The following is a 25,521-nucleotide window of genomic DNA, read 5'->3' as shown; positions in this document are numbered from 1 at the left end:
GATATTTGAACAAAAGATCAAAATTATACAGTGCCTTACAACCAAGGCTGAGGAAATTATGCTGTGAATACATATATACAAAACAGACGTGTTACCCTTGACCAATATCTATAATCATTTTGGCTTGCTCCTGAGTGTTTGAGTCCTCCTCAGCTGCTTTGAGTTCGCTCAAGCTTTTAGCCATTACAATGTGGTGGAGAAATGGAGAGGGGGGGGGGGGGAGGAGAGGTGTGCTTTATATAAGTCATGCAGATACTTTTTCCGAGAGAAAATAATAGGTTTATCTGTGAAGAAGGCAGAAAATATAGATTAAATTAGAATTCTTTCATAAACCACCAGCACATTTCACTTAGCCATGCTGACCTCTCATCTTCACCAACTGGGTTATGACTGAAGGATGCTCAGTGTTTGTCTCACAAAATGAAGCAATGATCAGTCTTATCTAGCACCAAAAAGACTTCTGAAGCGCAATCAATTCAAATAACCCAGGTTAAGAGCCTAAGGAAGTTTGTGAATGATGCAACAGTGAATGGAGCCAAATCTTTGAGAGATGATATTTTAATGCCTTAGGATCCAACACCCAAGCATTTAGACACTTGACCCAAATCTCAACAGTCTTGTTCCCATCTATACCAGCTGGATTGGACCCAGGGTAGTAAATGCAGGTGGAGACCTGCTACATAAATTTCAAATAATCTTACAGAGTAAGTAAAGGCTGGCTATAACTGAGGTTTTCATTTGAGATTTTTAAAAGAATGCTCTTTTCTGCTTCTGTTCCCATCTTTATTAGAACATATTATTGTACAAATACTTCTGTGGGAAAATGTGGACAGAAGAAGGATGTCACTCTCTGCCAGCATACCTTAACCATTCCAATGGCATTTTTCCAGCTAAAAATTGGGATATAACCAATTTTCTTGTGACTGATATAAGAAAGGCTATTCTAGAGTTTTTGTATTACAGATATAATAGTAACAAGATATTTTCAAATGATAAAAAAATGTGAATTTATTTGAAATGACATCACTCTAACACAGTAACTGGACTGAAGTCTAAAATATTCAGCAACTGTACATTCTTTCCAGAAGACAGGTTGCCATGGTGAACAACTATGCAGAAAGAAATAAGGAAAATATTTCATTTATCTGATGTGAAAGATTTCTATGACAATATAGAAACAGTGGATAACCTATATCTTGCCTCTCAAATTTCAGATGTAATCCATGGTGTCTCCTATGAGACATGTGCTTATGGTCTGCTGCATGCAAACTGACAGTTTTCACCTGATGGTGTAAAATTAATGGCCCTCAGAAATAGTGGTCTAAAATGGATGTAGGTCTGTTTTAACAATTATAATAGTAAAGTAATTATAACAAAGAATTACCAATAAAATATATTCCTAATATTGCCCCCTTCTGTGTTCTTAAAATTTACATGAAATGATATTTTTAAAGTATAAAAAAATGTTTTTCTTAGGGAAATAAAAAACGCACAGCTTTTCTAGTGTGGAGAGGTCAGGCTCCTTGATATTGTTTTTTAAGAGTCTAGGAAAACTGGAGCAACCCTATGCTAGGGCTTTATTGATAAGATCTCTTTCTTTACTGACAAAATATGGTTTGACTTGCCTGTTTATTGAATTTGCAGACACTAATTCATCAAGTGAACTTACTAGCACTGCGGTAAAAAGGTCACACAGAAAGGGTGATCTAAACAGGAGGCATGCATTTTCTCCATTTTGGACGCTAAATGTCTGAGATCACGATGTTGGGAAAGTTGATTCCTCTTGAGGGTTCTGGGGAAGGATCTGTTCTAGGCCTCTCTTTTTTGGCTTGTAAATGGCTGTCTTCTCTCTGTGTCTTCACACCATCTTCCTTCCTTATGTGTCTGTGACCAAGTTTCCTTTTCTTATAAGGACACCAGTCAAATCTGATTAGAGCCTGCTTTTAGAGGCTTCATTTAAATGTAATACTAGGTAAAGATCCTGTCTCCAAATATTGTCACCTTCTGAGGTTCTGAAGGTTAGGACTTCCACATATGAATGGGGTAGAGTCAGTGGGGACAGGGAAGCTGGGGACACAATGCAGTCCATAGCAATTCATATGTGCATTTTCTTTAATCCTCTCAATGAAGCATCAAGCCAGGCATGATTCCCACATACAGAAGACAGAACACAAGTGCAGAGATGATTCATACTTTTCTAAGCTGGCATTCATACCCAAGTCTATCAGAGTAAGACTTTCTTTTACTTCTTTTTTTCCTCATATTTTTTATTAGTGCATTATAATTTTATATAACAGTGGGATTTGTTGTTACATATTTTTTAATACTTATCTTTTTAGTTGTAGTGGTGCTGAGGATAGAACCCAGTTCTTCACGAGTGCTAGGTGAGCACTCTATCACCGAGCCACGACCCCAGCCCTATTGTTACATATTTGTATTTGCACAAAATATAACAATATACTTTGGACAATATCATTTTCTCTTTTCCTCTCCTGGTTCCTTTCCTCTATTCTAATCTCCCTTCAATTTTCATGATGTTCTTACTTTTCATTTCCTTTTCCCTTTCTAGCTTCCTCATATGAGAGAAAACATGACCCTTGACTTTCTGAGTTTATCTTATTTCATTCAACATAATATTCTCAAGTTTTGTCCATTTTCTTTCAAATTACATAATTTTATTATTCTTTATGACTAAATAAAATTCCATTGTATATATAATGTCACTTTTCATTTATCCATTCTTCTGTTGATGGACACTTAGACTGGTTCCATTGTTTGGCTATTGTAAATTGTGCTGCTGTAAACATGGATGTGAATGTATAGCCATAATATGCTCACTTTAATTCTTTAAGATAAATACTGAAAAGTGGGATAGCTGGGTCATATGGTGGTTCCATGCCTAGTCTTTTCAGAAACCTTCATACTGATTTCCATAGTGTCTGTACTAATTTATGATCCCACTAACATTATAAAAAGTGTTCCATTTTCTCCACATTCTCTGCAGAGTAAGACTCTTGATAACCTTCCACAATACCAAAGTGACACCTGTCTACTCAGATCCTCATCTGTCAATCCATGGCTGTTCTACTTATAGGATCTAATTTTAGTGACATTTTTCTTATTACTAGTGGAAAACTGAGACCCATAGAGAACCAAGCTAAGCCTGACCCCATCTGTCTCCTCTACTTCAGTCACCCAGCATCTGAATCACTCACTCAGTGTGCAACAGGAACCATTGTTGACAGGAGGGACAGGTCATTTTTCATATATGATTTAAAACTCTACTATGACTGCTACCAGGAAAGAAAGAGTGGCTGATGGGAAGAAAATCATGCCTTCCAAAGTAGGTGGGCTAAGGAGTATTACTAGTTAAGATTTTGGTGTTTATCTCATATTGAAATGGAAAATTCTCTTGAGGAGCAACTTTGAGGCAATTAAGTAGTTACCAGGTCAATCAAGAAAAGCTGAAATCAGCTAGCTTCAGAAGAGCCAAACTCAACAAAACTTTTTTCAAAGGGTCATATTACCAACAGTAGATGTGCCAGGTATAGCAACAAAAGGCAAAGTCACTATTGGTGAAATAATAGGAGAATGATTACACAAAGCTATAGATCAAAACAAAAACAAAATAAAAAATAAATCACTTCTCAATACAGGAAATGTGACTCCTTATACCCTCAGTATTCTGCAGAGCAATGACTAAATGATTGATTGTCTTAAGAAGGCTTTTCTGTGATAGATCCACCAACTTTAGGGTAGGTCATAAAGACACTCAAGGATGTTCAGATCCCTCTGGAGTTCTTTGCTTCTTTTAAGATGAGTTTTCAGTGCCCTTTAATGCTCAGAGTCTGGTCTTCCAAACTGCCCTTTCCCAACAAAGCCCTCCACACCACATCCTTGATGTTAAGGAGTTTTCCCATCTAAATTTATCTAATCACTCACAATTCTACTCATCTCTTAAAACAGTTGGAGAGGCTCTGTAGCCTTCTGATACGTGACCCTTCCCAGACTTTTGTAATAGTATTTTCAGGCACTAGAATAACTTCTTGAGAGAGATACTTGGTCTGAATTACATATATTATTTGATGAGTCTGTCTATCCATCCATCCATCCATCCATCTATCCATTAACCGTTAAATCACTTGTGACCTCTATTTATACTCACAAAATACAAAGGGCTATAAACCTCTGAATTTTCTGAGACAGCATTTGGTTTTCTCTTTTATTAATTCTGTGTACAGGAAGAGGATCGGTTTGTAGTTTATCTTCTTTCTCCATGTTTGGTGTAGAAGAAAGAAGAAAGCTCCTTCTTTTATCTTTCCCTATTGTATCTATTTTTCATAATCAGAACCTTAAATCTTCATTAATTATTATGGGCTTATCTACAAGATGTAGAATTGTATACCACTTGACTCAATAACGACTATTTATCATATTGTTTGCAATTTTTTAAATAAAACAATTGATAGAGAGAGAGAATAGTTTTCCTGAAGTTCATGTACAAAAATCACCCACTAAAGACAGAAAGTTCTACAGTTAATGTGATCAAATTTGATTTGAAATGTACCTATAGTGTTTTGGAATGTAACATACTTTCATATTTCTCCATAAACTAAAATGAAAAGGTAAGCTTTTCCCCCTAGAACATTCTCCACCTATTGACTTTGGTTGTCAATAGCACTCTAACTTTTCTGTTATCATTTGTTTAAGCAGGCAAATATAATGGCCGCATGTCATTGTGAATGTACTAAATGCCACTGAATTAGTTGTACAATTTAAAATGGATATTTTAATACATGAATTTTACCTCAATAAAAATAGCAAAACAGATGTCCAAAACCTCTAAGAGGCCAATCTTTCTCCTCCATAAAGGATCTTACGTAACTCCACCAGGATCAGTATCTACCCACGTCTCAGAAATCAATTGAATCTCCAGTTTTGGTAGAGATTAAGTCAAACTCTAAATAAAGAAACTGTAAACAAGTTATTGCTGGATTCTTAGATATCACTCAGAGGCCAAGAACCACACTTCATTCAAATCATTTGTTTCTACTGTGATCAGTTATATGAGCTGGCTCTGGGTCCATTGTAAAATTTAATCCATCATTGTTCTTGAAGTTTCCTAGAGAGGAAGTTTTATTCATTTTTGGTGGCATTTTCTATTATCTTGCTCTGACCTGCAGTTTGTGATGCTTAGTTAAATATTCCCACCAGCTTTTAAAATCCACTCCTTTTAGGTTAAATTCCCAGCAGAAACAAGTAATGAGTAATCTGAATCTAGCAGATACCACTACAAAATTTTCAATATTGTCATTGATCTTCATCCTCCAAGTTTCAGAAGCTTTTCCTCAAAGATGTGTTTAAACAAATTTTATTATTTACTTGTTCAATATTTCCATTTTTACATCATTTAATAGGCTTCCTAACTTGACTCAGCTGTTATGCAGACACACACTGGAAAAATTCTTTCCTTCTTCCAGCATGCTATCCTTCTGTTCTACAGACACATAATAATTTCATCAAATACCTCTGGGGTAATGAATTAAGATGGACTTTCATACTCACACTTCTTTGTTCTTTGTCAGCCTTGTGATTTTTTAATTATAATAATGATATTAATATATTGCTATTTCACTATACTCTGCATTAAGGATCAGTTTGAATTCTAAATCTGCCTATAAAGTGGCTGTTGTCTCTCTGAAGCATCCTTAATTCTGTGTATTTATTTTTATTAAAATATATTTCATACACTTCATTCCAACTCTCCCAATTCTTTTGAATTCTGATGCTATTTCCAAAGCATCTCATCCATCTACCTAAGTCCTACTTGAAGCCTAAGTCCTAAACTATCCTCAAATGTTTTATTCAGATGAAAATAAATGCGTTGCTCTCTATGCATGACAGCAAGCAGGTGAGGACACTTGAGGTGGCTTGCAAGTCACAGGCCCAGTCACAGGTTTTAGCTTGGCAAGGAGACGCAGTGAGATCCATAAGTACAGAGGGTAAAACTCATGGTCTCATGAGTACAAAGGATTCTACTACTCCAACTCCTCACTACCTGGGAGGGGAAATTCTGAGGCTGGTGTACTAACTAGTTTATGGGGACTACCCCAACAAAGTGCCACAGACTGGGTGTTCTAAACAACATAAATTCATATTATCACAGTTCAGGGGATAAAAACCCAAGATCAAGGTGTCAGCAGACTTTGTTTCTCCTGAGGTCTCTCTCCTTGGCCTTCTTACTGTGTTCTGGAATGGTCTTTCCTCTGTGTACATATCCCTGGTGTCTAAATTTCCTCCTTATAAGGATCTGAGCCAGGTCATATTAAGATCTACCCTGAAGACCTCATTTTAACTTAATTACCTCCTCTAAGGTCTTGTCTCCAAATGCAGTCACATCTGAGATACTGAGGGCTAGAGCTTCCACATAAATCTGATGGTGTATAAGTGGTGGTAACACAATTCAGTCCACAACACATGGGTTCTACACCATCGCCAGTGCTTCCCTGAGAGATTGAGGCCCAGTGCACACAGTGGTGACCGGCTTAACATCATGCGCCTTACTGTAAGCTTTCTCTTCCCTGTACCGCATCCCCACTCTCCTTTGTATGTTCTCTGCACCTCCCCAAATATCCACTCAAACTCTTTTCTCAGGTCAACTTCTATGGGAATTCAAGTTGGCACCAATGCAAGGGAAAACATATCCACTGCTAGGCAAGGACACAAAACCCATCAGCCGAGGCATCAGGTAACCCAAATTCAAGTTAACGTGTTTGAATTCTGGCCCTTCCATCATCAGGTTGCCAACATCCTTGAACCTCAGTTTTTCCTCTTAGTTAGAATGGACATGATAATGTTCGCTTCATAGGGTTCTTTCAATTTCTAAACTAAAGAGTGTACATCATCCAGTTATTTTAAATGTAATTATGACCCCCTAGTAAGACATAATTCTCAACTCTTAATGGATCCTATTTAATTTGAATAATCAAATTTAAATCTAGGAAACCTTTATATTTATGATGCAGCATATGGTTGAATCTCAAATGATATATCCCACCACCATAGCCCATGCAGAAAATATTAAATAACACCAGATTCTAAACTAATCCAGAAAGCAATCCTTTCCACTGGATCCCTTCACTTCAGTGGTATCTACTGTCCATCTGTTGTCCAAGAGAATGTTTAAGAAACTGTTCTTGCCATCAGAGCTTATGATCCCGCTTTTAGTACAAATTAATAAACTAAGAAGCAGCAAGTGTCCAGTACCAGAAAGACATATTTCATACAAACTTAGAACATTATTCAGGGTAAACACTCAGAATGATTTTGTAGCTCAGACCTCAAGTAGGCTGTCAGACATTGAGTAAACATGTCAATAAAAAGTCATTTTCATCAATGAGAAAACAAAGGGGATCATAAAAATCCCATTGTAGAACTATAAAAATTCAGCACTAGAAAGGACCTCTGTTATCTCCTAGTTCATTGTTTTTTATTAATATGAAATAAGATTGCTCCAGATATGGGATCCCGGGAGCATTTGGAAATACAATAATGGTGTGTCTTGGTTGTCATGACTAGAGGTAGGGAACTGTAGGAACTAGAAATTCTAAACATACTGCAATGCAGAAACATACCAGCCCAACAAAGATAGCCTGCTCCTGTACTACCTGCCAACCTCTCAGCCTTCAATATATAACCCATATCAAATTATTAATGGAGTATTTTATAAAGTCTTTTTGGTGCTGAGTTTTTGAAATCTGGTTTGTATTTACACTTAACAGCACATTTCAATTCACACTGGCCACAGTTCAAGTGCTTAATACCCACATGTCCTCTACATTGCTGCTCCAGGAGAACCAGTCTATCTTTCTTACAGAGTCATGTAATAAGCAGCAAGTTGGGTGAAAGACCCCAGTTGACTCCATCTACTATTCCTGTCACCGTGTTACAAACAGAAGTGAGATTAGTCAGACTATTTTGCAAAAGACCAAAGTCATGTGATTATCATTTTGTATCTTCTGGTCTTCTAAGTAGTTGCAAATGGATTTCTAGATGAGTCATTTGAGTATTTTTTAGGTATGAAACTAAATTGATCATTTTATAATTTCAAACTTGCCTTTTTTTTCTGAAAAGTATGTAATCTCTTTGCCATTTGCCATAATTACTTTCATTATTCAAACAGAATTGTACCTCAACACAGTTTCTAGTCTTTTTTTGGTCAGAATCATATATATATATATAGGTGTGTGTATGTGTGTGTGTGTGTGTGTGTGTGTGTGTGTCAGAATCTTATATGGTTTAGTACTTAAGGCTCTGTTTTTTATTGTTGTATTTGCCTATTTTTTTTTTTTTTGCTGAAACTTCAATACATATTCCCATATACCTCCAGGTAATAAAAGTATTTATATCTTATCCATTCTGTTTTTCAAGTTCAATTTTATGAATTACTGAGCACCTTCAGGCAGTTTTTAGGCTGTATTGAATATAACTATTTTGCCCATTTCATTTCTCTAGAGCTAGATTTTTAAGTGGTAATATTTTACTTGGGGTATTATATACTTATTTTTCATTTGATTCTTATTTTACTTTCAATTAAGATTTCCCTGAGGTTAAATATGTGTGGATTGAACCTATACTTCAGTGACTTTAATTATGAAAATGAGGAAATCATGTCATCTTATCTCAAAATTTTTGAAGAAATGATTTATTGATAATTTAGCTGGGATTTGAAACATTCTGCCCTGAAAGCCAAATGAAATAGTTTTTTTCTAGTTTGTCTATGTTTCTGCTGGTGTTGTGTTCTAGTTTGTCTATGTTTCTTCCTAACCAAAATGGAGTTGTGGACAAGGAGTCTGTATGTCTGCTATTGTCTAAGCTTTCTGACTGAGTTTTCTGTAAAGATCCAGATTGCAAATATTTTAGGTTTTGCCAACCCAGTGGCCTCTGTCACCACTATTCAACTCTGCCTGTCATTGTAACATGAAAACGGCAAGACAGTATGTAAATTAATGAGCCTGGCAGTGTTTCAATCAAACTTCACTTATAAAAGCAGGCTGTCTGCTGGATTTGGCCCAGGGGCTGCAGTTTATCAGCCCTTGTCCTAAATATTCCAGAATCACTCTCTTTTCTTTGACGGTATCAATTAGCCACTCCATCTCCCATCATGATTCTGGCATAATGTTGAATTGTTATTCACTTTTGAATACAAAGAAGAAAAATTCAGGGACTAATGATTCCTGTCTGATTATGAAACTACATTTATTAGCCTTCTAGTTCTCCTGCGACATTCATTATGCAAATCGTGCATACCTCTGTTTTTTATTTATTTAATAAATAAAATAAATATTCATTTCCTTTTTTTATTGGCACAGGGATTGAACTCAGGGGCACTCCACCACTGAGCCACATCCTGAGCCCTATTTTGTATTTTAATTAGAGACAGGGTCTCACTGAGTTGCTTAGCATCTCGCTTTTTGCTGAGAGGCTGCCTTTGAACTCTTGATCCACCCCCTCAGCCTCCCAAGCCACTGGGATTATAGGTTTGCGCCACTGGGCCCTGCGATGATACCTCTGCTTTTAAAACAAAATGTATCCAATGTTTATATTGTTGTTTTATTTTAGTAGTTTCTGTAAAATCTCACCCTCAACTTTGGGTCCATAGCTTCTGGCTGTCAGCCCTTAATTTGTATCTATTTCCCATATGTGTTCATTTGCTGAGTAGTAAACATTCTCATACTTTTCAGCTTTTATGATAGTGTAAAAACAGCCTTCCAATTCACCATTTCTTCATGAAAATATAAGCATGCTTTTTTTTTTTTATAATGCTATGAGCAAAAAAATGGATAATTGCAAGATTGCATATGGGTGAAGCTATCACCATTGAAACAGTGAAGAGCTTTCTGTGGCAGAAGTTAAATAGGATTTTTTAGAAATGTACCAAACCCAAATACTATGTAATAACCAAAACTTGAATGACAGAAGAGTCAAGAGCTACTGCAGGAATGCTTCCTCTGGTTGTGGATACTCTGTGTATGGTTACTGTTGAAGTGTGAAGTAGCCAAGTTATAATTGCTATGGGAACTGTAATGAAACTCAACCTTTGATCCCTTTACATGTTCCAAGGTAACACCGCATTAACAGGCTATTGGGTTTACCTGGTACATTTACCTAAGCAGCTTTGTTTTAGGCTTTCAAGGACAATAACCTGAACTAAAGATTGTTGGGAAGGAGAAAGCAGAAAACTTGTTCCTTTCAGAATCTTATCTACTCCTAACATCAGAGTTTATTTTCATGGAATTCGCTTCTAACAGTACTTTTCAAGGTTAAGTAATAAATTCTCATATAGTGACTACTGCTCCTTTAAAGTAAATAGTGGACTCCTTATTTATCAGAAAGTCAGTTGCCTGACTATTTGTGTTGATTTATTCCAGCTTTGGCTAGGGCCCCCAAGCAAAAGGATTTCCCATGGCTTAAAGAAATCAAAAGATGAGAAATAGTAATGGCTCAGGGAGTAGCCATGTGTGGGAAGTCACCATCATTAATTCTTTTACCTTCTCCATTACCTCAGATTAAAAAATTTAAAAAGAATGTACCAAAGTGAATAATTTTCTTCGTTATTTTGTTAATGTACCTCCACAGATTAAAGTGTTCTTTTTGATTAAATTATTCTTTTGGATTATGCAAACTTGATATCCTGAGTAAAAATGAACTATCAGGCACAGAAAGCCCCTACAAGCCTTTGAGGGACTCAAGGAGACTAACTTGGAAAGAAAAGGATTAACATTCATTAAACTCCAGCTGTGCTGGAACCATCAGGGATGCCTGATGCAATCTCCTTTTATCTTCAGGGGTCTTCTTGCTACAGGTGACAGTAACCAACTCTTCCCAAGTCACACAGAAACTGGCAAACACAGTATTTGAATCTACTTTTGGATTAATCTGAACTTCAGCATTCTTTAAGCAACATCTGTATATTTTCATATTTTTAGTTAAGCAAATAATATTTGTTGTATGTTTATCAAATAGCTCAAAGGAGCCATGAAATATTGCATTTGTACACGACAGCAACTAGTATGCCCAAATATTTTTTAAGGGATGAGGTCTGTGATTTGAGCATTAGCTTAATAATTAATAGTTAATAAAGTGTAACATTCTGGTCAGTATATATTAAAAGGAAAGAGAAAATAGAAAGCAAGAGAAAGTCAAACAAATGCTCTTGTTCCTTCAGTGACACTATTTTTGTACTTACATACAAATATATTAGTTATATTCTACATTGTAATATCGAGAGATATTCTGTATGTGAGAACATAGATTCTGACATCTCTCTGAGGTAGACAGTAAAGCCTCACTAGACCTTGAATCTGCTGGCAACTTGTTCTTGAACTTTTGAGTCTCTAGGACTGTTAAGTGTTAAATTTATGTCGCTTGTAAATTTTTAAAAAGAGAGATTTCTTCTTACTTTGTTAACAGTTTAATAGGTGTGTACAGGTAACACTGCCTTTTGAAACACAGTATAGTTTCTCAATGGACAATGTAATGGAGCCAGGTAATTCTAGGTTGTAATACAAGAGAATGCTCTACTAATAGTCCATTGTGAGGGTTACCAAATTCCAAACTTCAACTTCTCAGGTTCTGAAATTCAGTATTGGCATTGCTTTGACATTGATTAGATTCAATGGAATAGATTTCTGGAAGAAAAGCTCATGGGGAGGGGGAATCTTATTTTTAAACTAGAATCCCAGTTTGTTAAGGGCCCCTCATTCTAGTATCATTTTGATTGGGTCTTGTGGCTAGTCTGTAGAGTTGGAGCAGACCTTCAAATCCAGAATTTGATTTGGATTTCCATACTAAGGGTGCCATGGCATACCGAGAGGGTTAACAGCTTGTTACTCCCATGCTAAATCTTTCTCTGCAAGTGAGACAGGCCTCTCAAACTGATCTGAGATGCCATGGCAGAGCTGCGAAAGGAGTAAAGGAAAGGGACCTGGGTCTCTTTTATGGTAGTCAGAGACAAGGCTGGGGTGAAGGTTGCAGTCAAACTTATGTCTGGTAACAGAGAGAGCACCTGGCATTTTTATAAGCCTACCCTGATATAGGGAAGAAGAGGAAGAGAAAGGGGTGAGGCTTAAAAGGTATCTGCAACAACAACAACAACAACAACAACAAAAAACTCAAACACTCTATTACACTGAGTCTTCAAATTTGTAAAAAAAAAAAAAAAAGATTATTTAGTTTACAGAGGATTGAAATCAAGTTCAGTGAACACTATTGAAATGATTCAACAAGGTATATTATAGTCCAAGTGGAATCTCTTTCACGGAATTACATATGTCCCCCAGGCTTCCAGAATGTCAGGATTTTGTATCACTCCTTTTAATCCCTCTTAGGAAAAAATAATAATAATATTATATTAATTTTCTAGTTCTTGACTTCTGTTCATGAGACTTTCCTTCTTCAAAAATATTCTTCGACATTAGAGTTGTCAGTATGTCCTCTCTCCTAGTCCTTGAACTTTAGTCTGGGAATCAACATATCTTTTTTAGGTGATTTCTTTGGTTAGCCAAGACCATCCTTTTCAGATATAATTAGACTATCTAGATGGATAGTGCTCTAATGAAATTGATCTCGACACCATCTACAACCACTTCAAATTTTTACTGACTAAATGATGGTGAATCTTCCTTGTATTACATGTGAAGTCTCATCCTGCATATTGTAGGGCTCTGACCCTATTATCTCATATTGTCTTTTAAAAAGAAAATAATGAATATATTGTGGAATATAGGTAACAGCAGATAACCTTTGTATAAACAACTATTTGATACACGAAGAATAAAGTAGCAAGGCTGAATCAATTCAGAATGGCTGTGACCAACTGTTCTGTATTTCTGCTGGGGAGAGGGAAAAAAAAGAATATACTCAAAGAGAAACAGAAAAGATTTAGAATCCACTTGAAAAGCATCAGCAAAAAAGCAAGGAAGATCTAGAGAAAAAACTCTTCTTCAAAGGTGTCTTTTAAACTATTTATTTTAAAATCTTATAAGCAGAAGAACAAAGTAATTCTGTGATTCCAACAGTCTGGGAAAGTGGTTCTTAATCTATTTAGAGACATCGAGTTATGTGAGAATAAATGAAAATCCTTGGTGGAGAGAAAATTCACACGAAGCAATACTTTCATTTGACCTAAAAATATGCATTAGGCTTTTCAATACTAAATTTAGGCTGGTAGGCAGATGAAAGTTATTCCTGAGGACAGGATTTTTTTCATAGGCTCAATACTAACTAGAGGTGGTACTTTTTACTGACTAGCTATGCTCATTTAGAGTTTCCAAGTTGTCTCTAATCTGTCTCTATATTTTATTGCTCAACAAATGCTCCATCTTTTTAAATGAAATAGTAGATAGCCATATTTCTAGGTGAATATTGAGAATAAAAAGACCTCTTAAGCAAGGTTTTCAAAGCTCAGATACACAAATAACTATAACAGCCTTCAACGGAGCAGTTTCCCATTTGTCAGGCACAGTACAAAGCCCAAACTAACTTAGTCTTCCAACAATTTTAAGATATGGGTATTTATCCCAGTTCATTAATGAATAAAGTGAGACTTAGAAAGGTTAAATAATTTGCCTTAGTAATTAGTAAGCACCTTCTGACACAACTAGAGGAAGATAATTGAAGTAAAACATGGACTCAGTAAATGTTTACAAACTAAACTTTAAAAAAAACTAAATTCTTAACTGTCTAGGTTAAAAATACAAAATGCAGTTTCTGGACTTAGTTTAATTTATACTCCAAATCAATGATATGCAAAGTTGACTATTCCCAAAACTCTGGGTGATAACTTAAGAAACGAAATATCTCATCATAAGCTCTGTTGATCATGGCAACCAAACAAGCAGACACACCTTAAATATTTGATCTTAAAAATAAAGAAAAATATCAGATGTAATTCAATAAAACTTTTGTGAACCAAAGACTCAGCTGCCTGGTTTGTACATATAGAAAATGATCAACATAGCTTAAAAGATGGCATTAAATGTGCAACAGTCCCCCCTTATCTTCTTTCACTTTCTGTTGTTTCAGTTACCTGTTTGCCAACTGAAGTGTGGAAAATATTAGGTGGAAAATTCCAGAAATAAATCACTCATAAAATTTAAATTCCATGCCATTCTGATTAGCATGATGAACTCTTGCGCTGTCCCACCTGGGAAGCAGGTCATCCCTTCATCCAGCATATCCACGCTGCGTACACTGCCCATCCATTTTTGAGGTGGCTTCCACAGTTATCAGATCAACTATTACAGTGCTTTGTTCAAGCAACTCGTGTACAGTAGCCTAATGCTGTGTCACATGCCTGTGTCACCTCGCTTCATCTCATCACATAGGTACTGCCTCACCTCACACCTTCATAAGAAGAAAAAGGGTGAGTACAATATAATGAGAGAAACCCCAAATTCATGTAACTTTTATTACAGTATAACGGTTCCATTTTATTATTCCTTATTACTAATCTCTTAATATGCCTAATTTTTAATTTCATCTTTATCAGAGGTGTATGTATGTATGAGAAAAATCATAATTTACATAGGTTTGGTATTGTCCATGGTTTCAGGCATGCACTGAGGGACTACTCTATTTCAAATAGATGTGACATTACTGTCTCTTTATTTATAGTAGTAAACAGCTGTGACTTTCAAAATGACAAACTTTTAAAGAGAAAAAAATAACAAGAGAGAAAAAGATGCTTGAAGAATTTCTTTTTATGCTTGCTATTTTGAAATAGTTCTGTGTAAAGGCAATATATTTATATTATCTCCATTATTCTCTGCATTTAAATGGCACCCCTTTTCTTTAATGTTTATCACTAATACCCAGAGCTTTGCCATAGATAAAAAAGGCCATAGATAATTTGCCATAGATAAAAAGTATTAATGTTCCGAAGTATTATTTCTATTTTTGTAGATTTTTAAATAAAAATGGAGGCATAAAATTTTAGATCTCTCTGAAATAATGATATAATCCACTGTACCTTTCTACCTACAAAGGAGGAGAAAGAGGGATTTTTTGGACTTTAAAGTACTTTCTGCATCACAGCCACTATTTCTCTCCTATCCCACCTGCTGACACTTTCACCTTTCATGATCACTCAGAGGCATTTGAAGTTTGTTAATTTTCTCCCTTTTTCTTCTCTTTGACCTACGAATTCATCCATGTACTTGTCAAATGTTTATTACGAATGAGTGCCAGGTATGAGGCAGATGGTAGAGATACAAAGATAAAATCATATTCCTGTTCTCAAGGTGAAGTCTACAAGAGAAGACAGATTTGGGAACTATTGCATTGTCTCTGGCAGATGCCCTGTAAGGTAAAGGCCATCAACCCAGTCTATGTGGTTGAATTGGGGCTTTTAAGGAAGCCAAAGGTAATATGCATCACCAAAGCACAGACATATGCTAGGAGAAGTGGTAAAGTTGAAAATGGAAAAGCACACAGGGACTAACTCACATAGGCCATATTCAATGCCATGATTAGGAGTACAAACTTTATCTTAAATCACATTAAGAAGATATACAAATGGAAGAAACTTTAGCAGGAGACTGGCATAATAACACACACATTTTAGAAAGACTCCTCTGGCTGCAATGGGAAGCAGAATGCACAAGATTCACAGAAAAGATATCTGGGAATTAGAGCATTGGGAGATCCCAAGCACCTGCAGCAAGGGTGTGGAGGAGACACACACCAGAGAGTTGGTGGAGGCAGAAGAAGTTCCAGAGTTTATAGACTGATCTTGCGTAAGGAGGGAGCAAGGTGGCAATAAACTCATGTTTCTGGCTTGAGTGATGAGGTGGGTGGCATTAATCTGGACTAGAGATTACTTCATTTTTTTAATATGTTGTGTTAGTGGTGCCACTGAGAAATCTGAGTAGAGCTATGGAAAACCCAATTAGATATGACTTTAGGATTCAGGAAAAAAAAAAAGTAGTCTATGGATAAAATGATGACTTAAGAGTTGAAAGTGACATTTAGGTAGATGAAGTCCTATGTATGAAGGAGGTCATTGGTAGTTACATTAAAAATGAAGATAAAGAAGGGCCTAAGGTGGTTCTCAAGGAACAGCTTACCTTCTTAGAGGCTAAACTGGGGGACTTAGGCCTTAAGATACCTTTGTGTGATCTAAAAAACACCTTGACTACCATCAGCCAGAAAGTCACAATATTGAAATTACAATTTATGACACCTATGATGTGAATGACACCCACGGAGCTGAACAGTACACAGCCTCCCTTAACCATGTGACATGGTCAGTCAGCTGGGAAGGAGACTAAGAAGCAGCCACCAGGTAGATGAAAATAAAGAGGCTGGAATCTCAACACCACCACCTGTGACCCAGAGGTCAAGTGCATGTGGTCTGAAGGCATTTACCAGCCTGCATTTGGATGTCCTCTCTCCTGCCTCCTGAAGATGCTTTGACTGTCCTGCTTCCATCCCTTCAACCATTTGGATGCACTGGGATTTATCCTCATGTCCTTTGTCTTTGCCTTTTTCTCAAGGGATTTCTCTGCTCCTATTTTGGATCTTGATACATTTTATTTAATATTAGTATTATTTTTTGCATTCCCCTTATTGTTCACATCTACAATCACCTCCACTTGACTCTAAGCACTCAGTCTTCCTTTTAGGACTTCACAAGGCATTCTATTTAAACACAATTTTCATAGACATGCATTACCTTCCAGATATACTTATAAACATGCATTAATATCTGAATACAGATACCTCTGAACAAGGGATAAAAGGGAATTTGAGGTCACGCATATACACTATCATCTTGGATATGAAAATTTTTATTAGCCTAAGTTCAGAAAATCATCTCAAACTATCTGGTCCCCTAACTTCAAAGATATTTCTGGATAGGCTCATAACCTGTAATTCCAGCAGCTTGGGAGGCAGAGGGATCATGAGTTTAAAGCCAGCTTCAGCAGCTTAGTGAGGCCCGAAGCAACTTAGGAAGTCTCTGTCTTAAAATAAAAAATAAAAAGGGCTGGGAATGTGGCTGAATAGTTGAGCACCCCTGAATTCCATCCCCAGTACCAAAAAAAAAGTATTTCTGCTTTTTTAATCTACATGGAGAATGGAGCTAGATACATAAAAACGACTCAAGCAATAGACTAATTAAGAAAAGAACTTTACATTCAACATTCTTATAGTGAGACTTGTAATAAGATGAATTGGTTTGTCATGAGTTACATGTGTATGGTATTATCTTAAAATTTTCAATGCTGGTTTTTCTATCCCTGGGTTAAACTTGGTCCATTATTTCACTCGAATTGAATAATCCAGTATGATAGCCACTAAACATACATGGCTATTTAAAACAAAAACTAATTAGTTAAAATGAAATAAAAAGAAAAGTTTAGTTGCCCTGTCAAATGGCCACATTTCAAGTGCACAGTAGCCACACATAGCTACCACATTAGTCTATGCCGGTATAGAATGTTTCCACTGTCACACAAAGTTTTATTGGACCCTGCTGCTCCAAAATAGTGTTGACTGTTCCTGGAAGTTCTTGGCTCTTGATGACTTTGAGAAAATCAGTGAGTCCCTCACCAATAGTGCACAGTTCCTATTATACCACATAGAGGATCTTTGTGTTTTCTTTTTGCTTACTTTATAATGATAATTTGAGAAAATGGAAAATTAACTTTTCAATCAGCATCAACAGTGTTCCTAGTGCTTCACTTAATTTATCTTAATTAGTCTCCATTAATCCTATATCATCATCATCAATTTACAAATGAGGACAAGAGGGCAAGGAGAAGACAAATGGTAGACTCTAAACTCATATCTCTCTAGTCCACAGTCTACTATTCAGTACTACTTTGCAAAAAATATCACCATATGGGTAAATTGTCTTTTCTCCAATTAATGTAAGTATGGTGCATGATAATTAGGATGCACTTAGCAGAGATGGCAGAATCCTCTAGATTTCTCAAATGACTGTATTCTCAAATGAATTTACTTATTTAACTAATGGACATGTTGGTAGTTGTCACTACCAATATAAATGAATAGATGAATTTATTTGTCATTTATTTACTTGCCATCAAAAAACCAAGTCTGACAGACAGTATCAGTACATTCCAATCAAACAGTGGTCCCAAATCCATTCCAAATTTACCTTCATGAAAAATCCCAGAATTGTAAAAGAAATAATCTGTAATATTTTCCCAGAAGATTGATGTTGTTTTTGGACAAATTATACATGAGAATTTGAGAATATAGTACAAGTGGTTTTGTAGTTCAATATAAATATGATTTCTGAAGAAAGAACTGATACTTGATGTTTAATATTCTACAGAGAAGAGAATCATCTTACAGAATTCCATTTTGCTCATGTTTTGGTCTAAAATTGTGGTCCTTGGTTTGTGTGACATTCTAGCCAGGAAAACACACACACACACACACACACACACACACACACAGAGAGAGAGAGAGAGAGAGAGAGAGAGAGAGAGAGAGAGAGAATAAAGTAACTCTCCCCATCACAGTTTAACTTTTTTCTTCACCATTTTTTTCAGGGAAAAGTGCTGCATATCTACCCTTCTTTGCAAATGATCACCTAATGAGAGGTTTCCTAGGTTTTTTAGTTCATATGGGAGAATCTCCCAGAAGTAAGGTGTGAATCTTCTTTAGTGAGATGAGTCCACGTACTTATACTTGGGCCCAAGGACATCTCAAAATCATAACATTATATTAGGTTTTCATGGTCATTGAAGCCATTTTTTTCCCCACAGAATTATTTTACCCTTGTGAAAAACTGTTGTATTTTAGTGTAGGAATAAAGGTTGTAATTGTATGGGGCCTTTGATAACCACCAGCACCTCACAAATGGCAGGGGATTCTGAATTAGATCGAAAATATATCAGAGGTAAAATGTAGTTTTTCCATAGGTTTCAAAATGGTTAAGACCCAGCATGACTTTGTAATTAATAACTTGGCAAACAGCACAGTCACCTCACAGTGATTGACCTGAGTATAGCCGCAAATGAGAAATGTGCCTGAGTGCAGAACAGAATAGACTTGTTCTCTATAGAGATGCAAATTGTCAGCTTTTTCACAGTATTTTTTTTAAGTACCTCCAAAATGCCAGGACAAGGCAGGTCCCAGAAGGACAATGAAGACAGGGCCCTCATGGGGCAACTGACAAAGTGTCCATACAAAATGAAACTATGACCAATTGCTATAAGTTTTATAAAGGAAATTAACACCAACCTGACAGGAAAATGAGGACTCCTTTGCTAACATAGGGTGTTCTCGAGGCCTTCTGTGGGGCTGTGGGATCTGAACTGACTTAAAGAGTAAGGCAGAAACTAGCTTTGAAAAGTCTTTTTAAAAAAAATAATTATTTTCTATTTTTTTTAGATATACATAAGAGTAGGGTGAATTTTGACATACATAAATGGGGTACAACCCATTACAATTTTTTTTTTTGAGACTAGGGATTGAACTCTGGGGCACTCAAGCACTGAGTCATACACATCACACATATCCCCAGCCTCCCCCGCACTCTTTTTTTTTTTAATAGTTTATTTAGAGTCAGGGTCTCATTGAGTTGCTTAGTACCTCACCCACTGCTACTGAGATTCGTGATCCTCCTGTCTTAGCCTCCTGAGCCACTGGGATTTACAGGCATGCGCCACCATGCCCATCCAACCCATTACAACTTTGAGAAGTACTTTTGATTAAGGGAGCAGCTTTGCCTAGGCCCTGAGGAGAGATTGAGTTGTACCTTCTCAACTGCTGCATGTTTTTAAAGGGTCTGTTTTTCTTGACACTTTCTGATGGTTCCTTCATTATCATTAAATATTCACCAATACTTGCTGTTGTTTCATGGAGAACTCTGAGGTTCTCCACTGAACTCTTCAATGAAACCTTCCTTTTGGAAGTATTCATTCCTTTCAGCCCCTGAAAATCACCCCATGTACCTACATTTAGGTATTATAGTAGAAGTTTGTACATTTTACTATGTACACTAAATTTCTGTCAGTCCCCCACCAGATCTGAATTACAGATTTTCAGGGATTGTGGAGAGAGGTCTATCAAATCGGAATAAAATACTATTCTTTCTGCTCTCAGCAAATAACAGGTCTGGCAATTTGCAGTATTCCAGAGGAGATACACAAACATTTGCTTTTTAAAATCTACCTATTCTGCTGATCTGAAGGAACAAAAATTTCCATTTCATAGTGTTTGTTGAGTTATTAAATAAAACAAAAAATTTGAAGGAAATGTGGAAATTAAAATCTATTCCATATTTTAAACTCTTGCTCTTTTGGTAAGTACAGCTAAATGCTACCTAAAGCTACAGAGCAGGCTCTGAAGATAAAGAGGCCCATGAAATGGAGAAGAATCTTTACATGATGGTTTAAATCTGAATGAAATAATAGTAGGAACCAAACTTAAAGATTCTCATGTAGAAGGGAAAATACAGAGCTTCTGTGAGGGGCTCAGTGTCTCAGGGATTCAAAAGTGTCAGAGGTCTCAGACTCTAGGAAATAGCAAGTGTGTCAAATGGCTACAGGTTAAAAGGAGGCTGCAGCTATTAAATGTTCAGTGGCCCAGAGCTTGTTCTTTGTCTTTAAAAGTCTTTACTTGTCTTGTGTTTTATTTTTATGGATCCTATATTGTCAGATGTCCACTGTAAAATTTTTGTTTTTCCTTTTTTTTCTTTTTGGTACCAGGGATTGAACCTAGGGGCACTTAACCACTGAACCACATCCCCAGCCTTTCTTATTTTTTTTTTTTTTTGAGACAGGGTCTCACTAAGTTGCTGAAGCTGACTTTAAATTTACAATCCTCCCACATCAGTCTCCACTGGGATTATAGGTGTGCACCACCATGTCCAGCCGAAAGCTTATTTTTTAAGCAAAAAATTGATACACTCTACTTTGATTAGAGGCTAGACATTCTGTCTTACAGAAAGCCATCTCGTGGGAGGAGAAATATAATGAAGATGGAGTTTCCTAAATGGTGCTTTGCATTCATTGACTGTTGGATTCTCAGCATATCCAGTCATGTTCTGAGAGAGCGCGTCCTCAGCCAAGGAGAACACTTCTGCTGCACCTGTTTGCCTAATTGGTTTCCCATGATCTGGGTAACCACCACCTAGAGATCCAGCAGTTCTCACCCTTGTGCTGAATTGAGCTGAGCAGCTGGCTTTGGGGGTTACACTGATTTCTACAGTTCACTTGAAACTTTTCATATCATGCAATGCTTCTAACCAGACTTGACACCAGGAGCAATTAAGATACTATTCCAAAAGAAATACCAAAGTTTACCTGGCACAAATACTTGGTTCCTCTAAACTCAGATTAATTGAGAAACTGCTGAGATTTCCTAAACATTGGCTCGAGGCCTCAGGCTCAAAGAGTCCTGCCCCACAGTACTGCACAGGCAACCTTCCCACAAAGCTCGCCTGTGACTGCCGTGGGTAAAGTCATGGTTTGGCTTAGCTTCAGTCCTTTTTTTTTTTTTTTAAAGAGAGAGAGAGAATTTTTTAAAAATATTTATTTATTTATTTTAGTTTTCGGTGGACACAACATCTTTATTTTATTTTTATGTGGTGCTGAGGATCAAACCCAGCGCCCCATGCATGCCAGGCAAGCGCACTACCACTTGAGCCACATCCCCAGTCCCTTAACTTCAGTCCCTTTTGTGCAATCAAAAATATTTATCAGTTCCTAGTTAAATGGAGGGTGCAAATGGAATTCAACCCTCACAGTTGAGATACAAGACTATTTAAGGAAGGAGAAAAATAGCAAACATGCTAAATAAGAATAAAAGAAGATAATCATATGAACTTACATAAGGAAATCCAAAGGATTGACATAACTGTAACCATAGTGGGTTTGGAAGGAGACACACCTGAAGGAACCTAGACAGGCGTCATGGGTGTTACAGTATTTGCTGTTACAGTATTTGACTTGGACCTGGGAGAGGTCAGTTGTCCTCAAACTTCCCTGGACATGAGGGCCATCTGGGGAGGTTTAAAAACTTCAAGGTGAGATACCCCCAGCAGGCAGTAAAGACATGGGGGTCCCAGAAGAGGGAAAGAAGATTAAAGAACCAAACCTTGTTTGGTAGTGATCAAAAGTTGGGCTCAGGAGAAAAAGAGTAAAGACAGAAAAGTCAGCTTTCATCTGATTTTTACGTAGTCTTGCAGGTCAGGCCAAGAATTTTGGAAACATATTTAGCCATCTTCCCTCTGCTCAAGAACAATGGGGCATATTCAGTCACCACACCTGACTTGCCGCTGCAGAAATGTTAGAATTTTTCCTCCATAGTACGTAACTTCCCTCCGTCCACGCTCACCCATTGGTTGGAAACTTAAATTTGACAGAAAGCAAGTGTAGACACATGTTAATACCTCACAGGTTCCTTATTCGCTCAGATACAGGATCCCGGCTGTTATATATGGCTGTGATCCACAAACGGTAGTACAACTGCGGTGTGGGATTCCCCTGGGTTACAGCCAGGAGGGGTCACCAGGGAGGCAGCAGATCTCTCACACACAAGGTGAAGCAGCCACCCTCAGCTCTCATCTAGTTCAGCAGGATGAGGGACCTGGTGCTCACAGCTCTAGAATTAAGGTGCTGTCACTGTGGCTTGCTTTTCTGTTTTGTCTTTATGTCTCTGCTTTTTTTTCTTTTTCTCTTTAAGGGTGAGCTTGGGTAAAATTCTTATCATTATCATGGATAATAACAGGCTGAAACAAGTTGGATGGGTTCAAGGATGCACAAATAGAGAGATAGATATGGGTAGGTTTTTTTTTTTTTTGAAGAGGGCTGCCTTATCTAGAAGGAAATAGCTCAATTATAGGCTGGCATTTTGTAAGACTGAAGATAAAATTCTGCAAACTTTAAAAGAAAATATGTTTCACATCACTGCACTAATTTAGGAACTTGAACACAGCACCTGAATCATAATTTTCTGCTTATTTTAAAAGTGAGATTTTTTTTAAAGTACTGTTTCAAGTAAATGTGTGTTTTAGCATTAAAAGAAATATATTGCCTCACAGCTGACAAGAAGTTCAGTACTTCCTGACAGGGGAAGACCCACAAGCACAATTGTAGCTCTACTGCAAGCGGGGAAAAAAAAATTCTAATAGCAACTGAATTTCTCTTCCTGTGCTACTTTCTCTGTACTGAAGTTTAAAACCATGGACTTTCCCAGTGACCCCTGTGGGATTCTTCAGTTCCTGCTCTCCGCTGAACTCCAGTGAGGCAGGACCTCCAGCCCTGCTACCTGGTTCATTGGAATAAGAGAAGATTCATCTCAGAAAGAAAGGGACAGTTATCTCTTGATTTTTCTCTGTGGCCTTTCGTGACAAGGTGCATCATGTGACTTCAAAAATATCACAATTGTTATCTTGTTTATTCATCCTTTACATTTCTACTATCAGATTTTACTAAAAGGCTTTCTGTGGGTTTCAGAAGAAGAAATGTAATCCTCTCTGATTCAGCTATTAAGAAGTTTATTGAGACCCCTGATCTTGAACTGAGTTCTAGAAAAGAAGAAAGAGAGGAGAAGAAAAAAGGTCCTGTCTTGGCCCATCTAGCACTGAAAGAGACAAAATTATAAACCATGAACTAGGTAGAGAGAGCAAACGAACACTGAAGGGAGGGCTACTTACAACAGCTTCAGTGTGGGTTCTGAAAAGGTATCCATCATGTGTACTGAAGTGTTTCTCTGAAACATCAGATTGGACTAATGAGTAGGATTTAATTTCTTGGTAGTGGGAGGGAAAATGAGCAAAATTATAGAAGAATGTTCCAATGACAAAATGCAACCTTGCTATGGCAAAACAGAAAAATACACTGATTTTCTGGAGGGGAGAACAAGGCCAGCCAGAAGTCAGGCCCAGGCTTAGAGGATATTGCAGAAATTTAGGCAGGTGGTAATTTGGACCTGAGCTGAGGTCACAGTACAACATAGGATAAAGGAGAAGACCAAATGGGATTCACTGGGAAGCTCTGAGGATCACATAATGTTTCTAATCAAAAAGGAGATCATGCAGTTTCATGTATAGCGGAGAAATGTTTTCCTCTGGTTTCAGCATTTTCAGCAGTTTTTATCTTTAGAAATGCGTTTTGACTTTACAAGTGCATTCTTATGCTTATTGTCTTCTCTCACTACATTTTTCTTTCTTCCATAGATGAAGTGGAGCAGGACAATCATCACTGTACTTATTTTGAGTCTGGACTAGTTTGGGTTCCAAGTCACCTGGAAGTGAACCCGTTCAGTTCAGGATGTGATGCCTTCCTTGAGGATACTTTTTAATAATCGATGCAGGTCAGTGGAGTTAGTAGTGGGAATAGTGACCCCCACCAAAGACTCTGAGAAGAAGGAAGTCATTGCTACCCCCAGAAAGTCCAGTTCTGCTGGCAGAAAACTGGAAGTTGAGGTTGCTAGGACGACCAGGTAGAAATGAATGGTGTGGGCCTGCTTCCTCTCCACTATTTTAAAAAAAAGTATTGTCTTTTCTGCTACAAAGAAAGATAGGCACACTCACACTGCAAAGTGTAAAAGAACTCAAAATCGGTGAACTCAAAATTAAATGAGCTGATTTCAGTTTCAACCCTGACCCACCAAACTCACATACACAGATTTTTTTTGAGTTTGACAAACTTGTGTCTTCTCCTTGTTTCTTATACTGGTTTCACTTCATCTCATCAGTATCATAACAATTGTTATGATAGGTGGTTTATAAGTGTTTTCCATGTGATAGATACTGTAATCAAGGAAACAGAAACCCAAAGCACTGTCCAGTGCAGGGAATTGGCAAGTGTCTATTCCAAGACTGACCTGGAAGTAGAAGTTCTTCAGGCCTACTCACACCTACCAGTGGTACATAGGTTCAAGTAGAGCCATGCCACAGGTGGCCATCCCTATGGCTGGCAATGGCTTGGCCTTTATAAATTTAAAAATATAAATAAAAAATAGACACCGGGTACATTGGCTATAACAAGAATAGCTGGATTTCCTACAGCTAGTTAGGTTTTCTTTTTAAATATTCATTTTATACCAATGTGGCAGAGTACTAAAATGGCAATCCCAAATCTGACTTTTTAAAAATTCTTGTAAAAATGTATTATTCATAAAAGAAGGGAAAGTCATTTACTACTTTCTTGCCTATATTGTGTGTGTGTGTATCTGTGTGTGTGTGTATGTGTGTGTGTGTGTGTGTGTGTGTGTGTTTGTGTGTGTAGGTTTTCATAGAGCAGGTTAGATCTTTGTGAGCAAATCTGTAATCTCAGTTCTACTGAATCACATTCTTCTTCAGAATATCTTGTTAATGTTCTCAAATAACCCAGTCAAAAGGATAGAGAAACTCTGCCTATCCTCTTTCTAAGGACTTTTCAGAGTGCTTTACTTTATGTAATGTATGTACATGATTATATTTATGGATAATGACACTGTCACACAAGTATTTCATAATCATTAAGTATATCTACA

General features: G+C 37.0%; 1 protein-coding gene across 5 annotated transcripts in view; it reads left to right on the top strand.

The window, feature by feature from the left end:
* Far2 (fatty acyl-CoA reductase 2) overlaps nucleotides 1-25,521 on the top strand; it is a 133,227-nt gene that overhangs the window by 20,822 nt on the left and 86,884 nt on the right. Inside the window, exons 2-3 of one of the 5 annotated variants that reach the window (XM_021719893.3) lie at nucleotides 14,086-14,425; nucleotides 24,221-24,357. The exons of 2 other annotated variants lie outside the window; for them this stretch is intronic. The gene's annotated coding sequence lies outside the window, so the exon portion shown is untranslated. The remainder of the gene's footprint in view (nucleotides 1-14,085; nucleotides 14,426-24,220; nucleotides 24,358-25,521) is intronic. 2 more of the 5 variants (XM_040280850.2, XM_040280849.2) reach the window with 2 other exon arrangements.

Source organism: Ictidomys tridecemlineatus, chromosome 6 (assembly GCF_052094955.1).
Source record: "Ictidomys tridecemlineatus isolate mIctTri1 chromosome 6, mIctTri1.hap1, whole genome shotgun sequence".
Taxonomy (NCBI): Eukaryota; Metazoa; Chordata; class Mammalia; order Rodentia; family Sciuridae; genus Ictidomys; species Ictidomys tridecemlineatus.
Note: the sequence above shows the minus strand (reverse complement) of the source record. Positions and strands in the feature narration are given on the sequence as shown.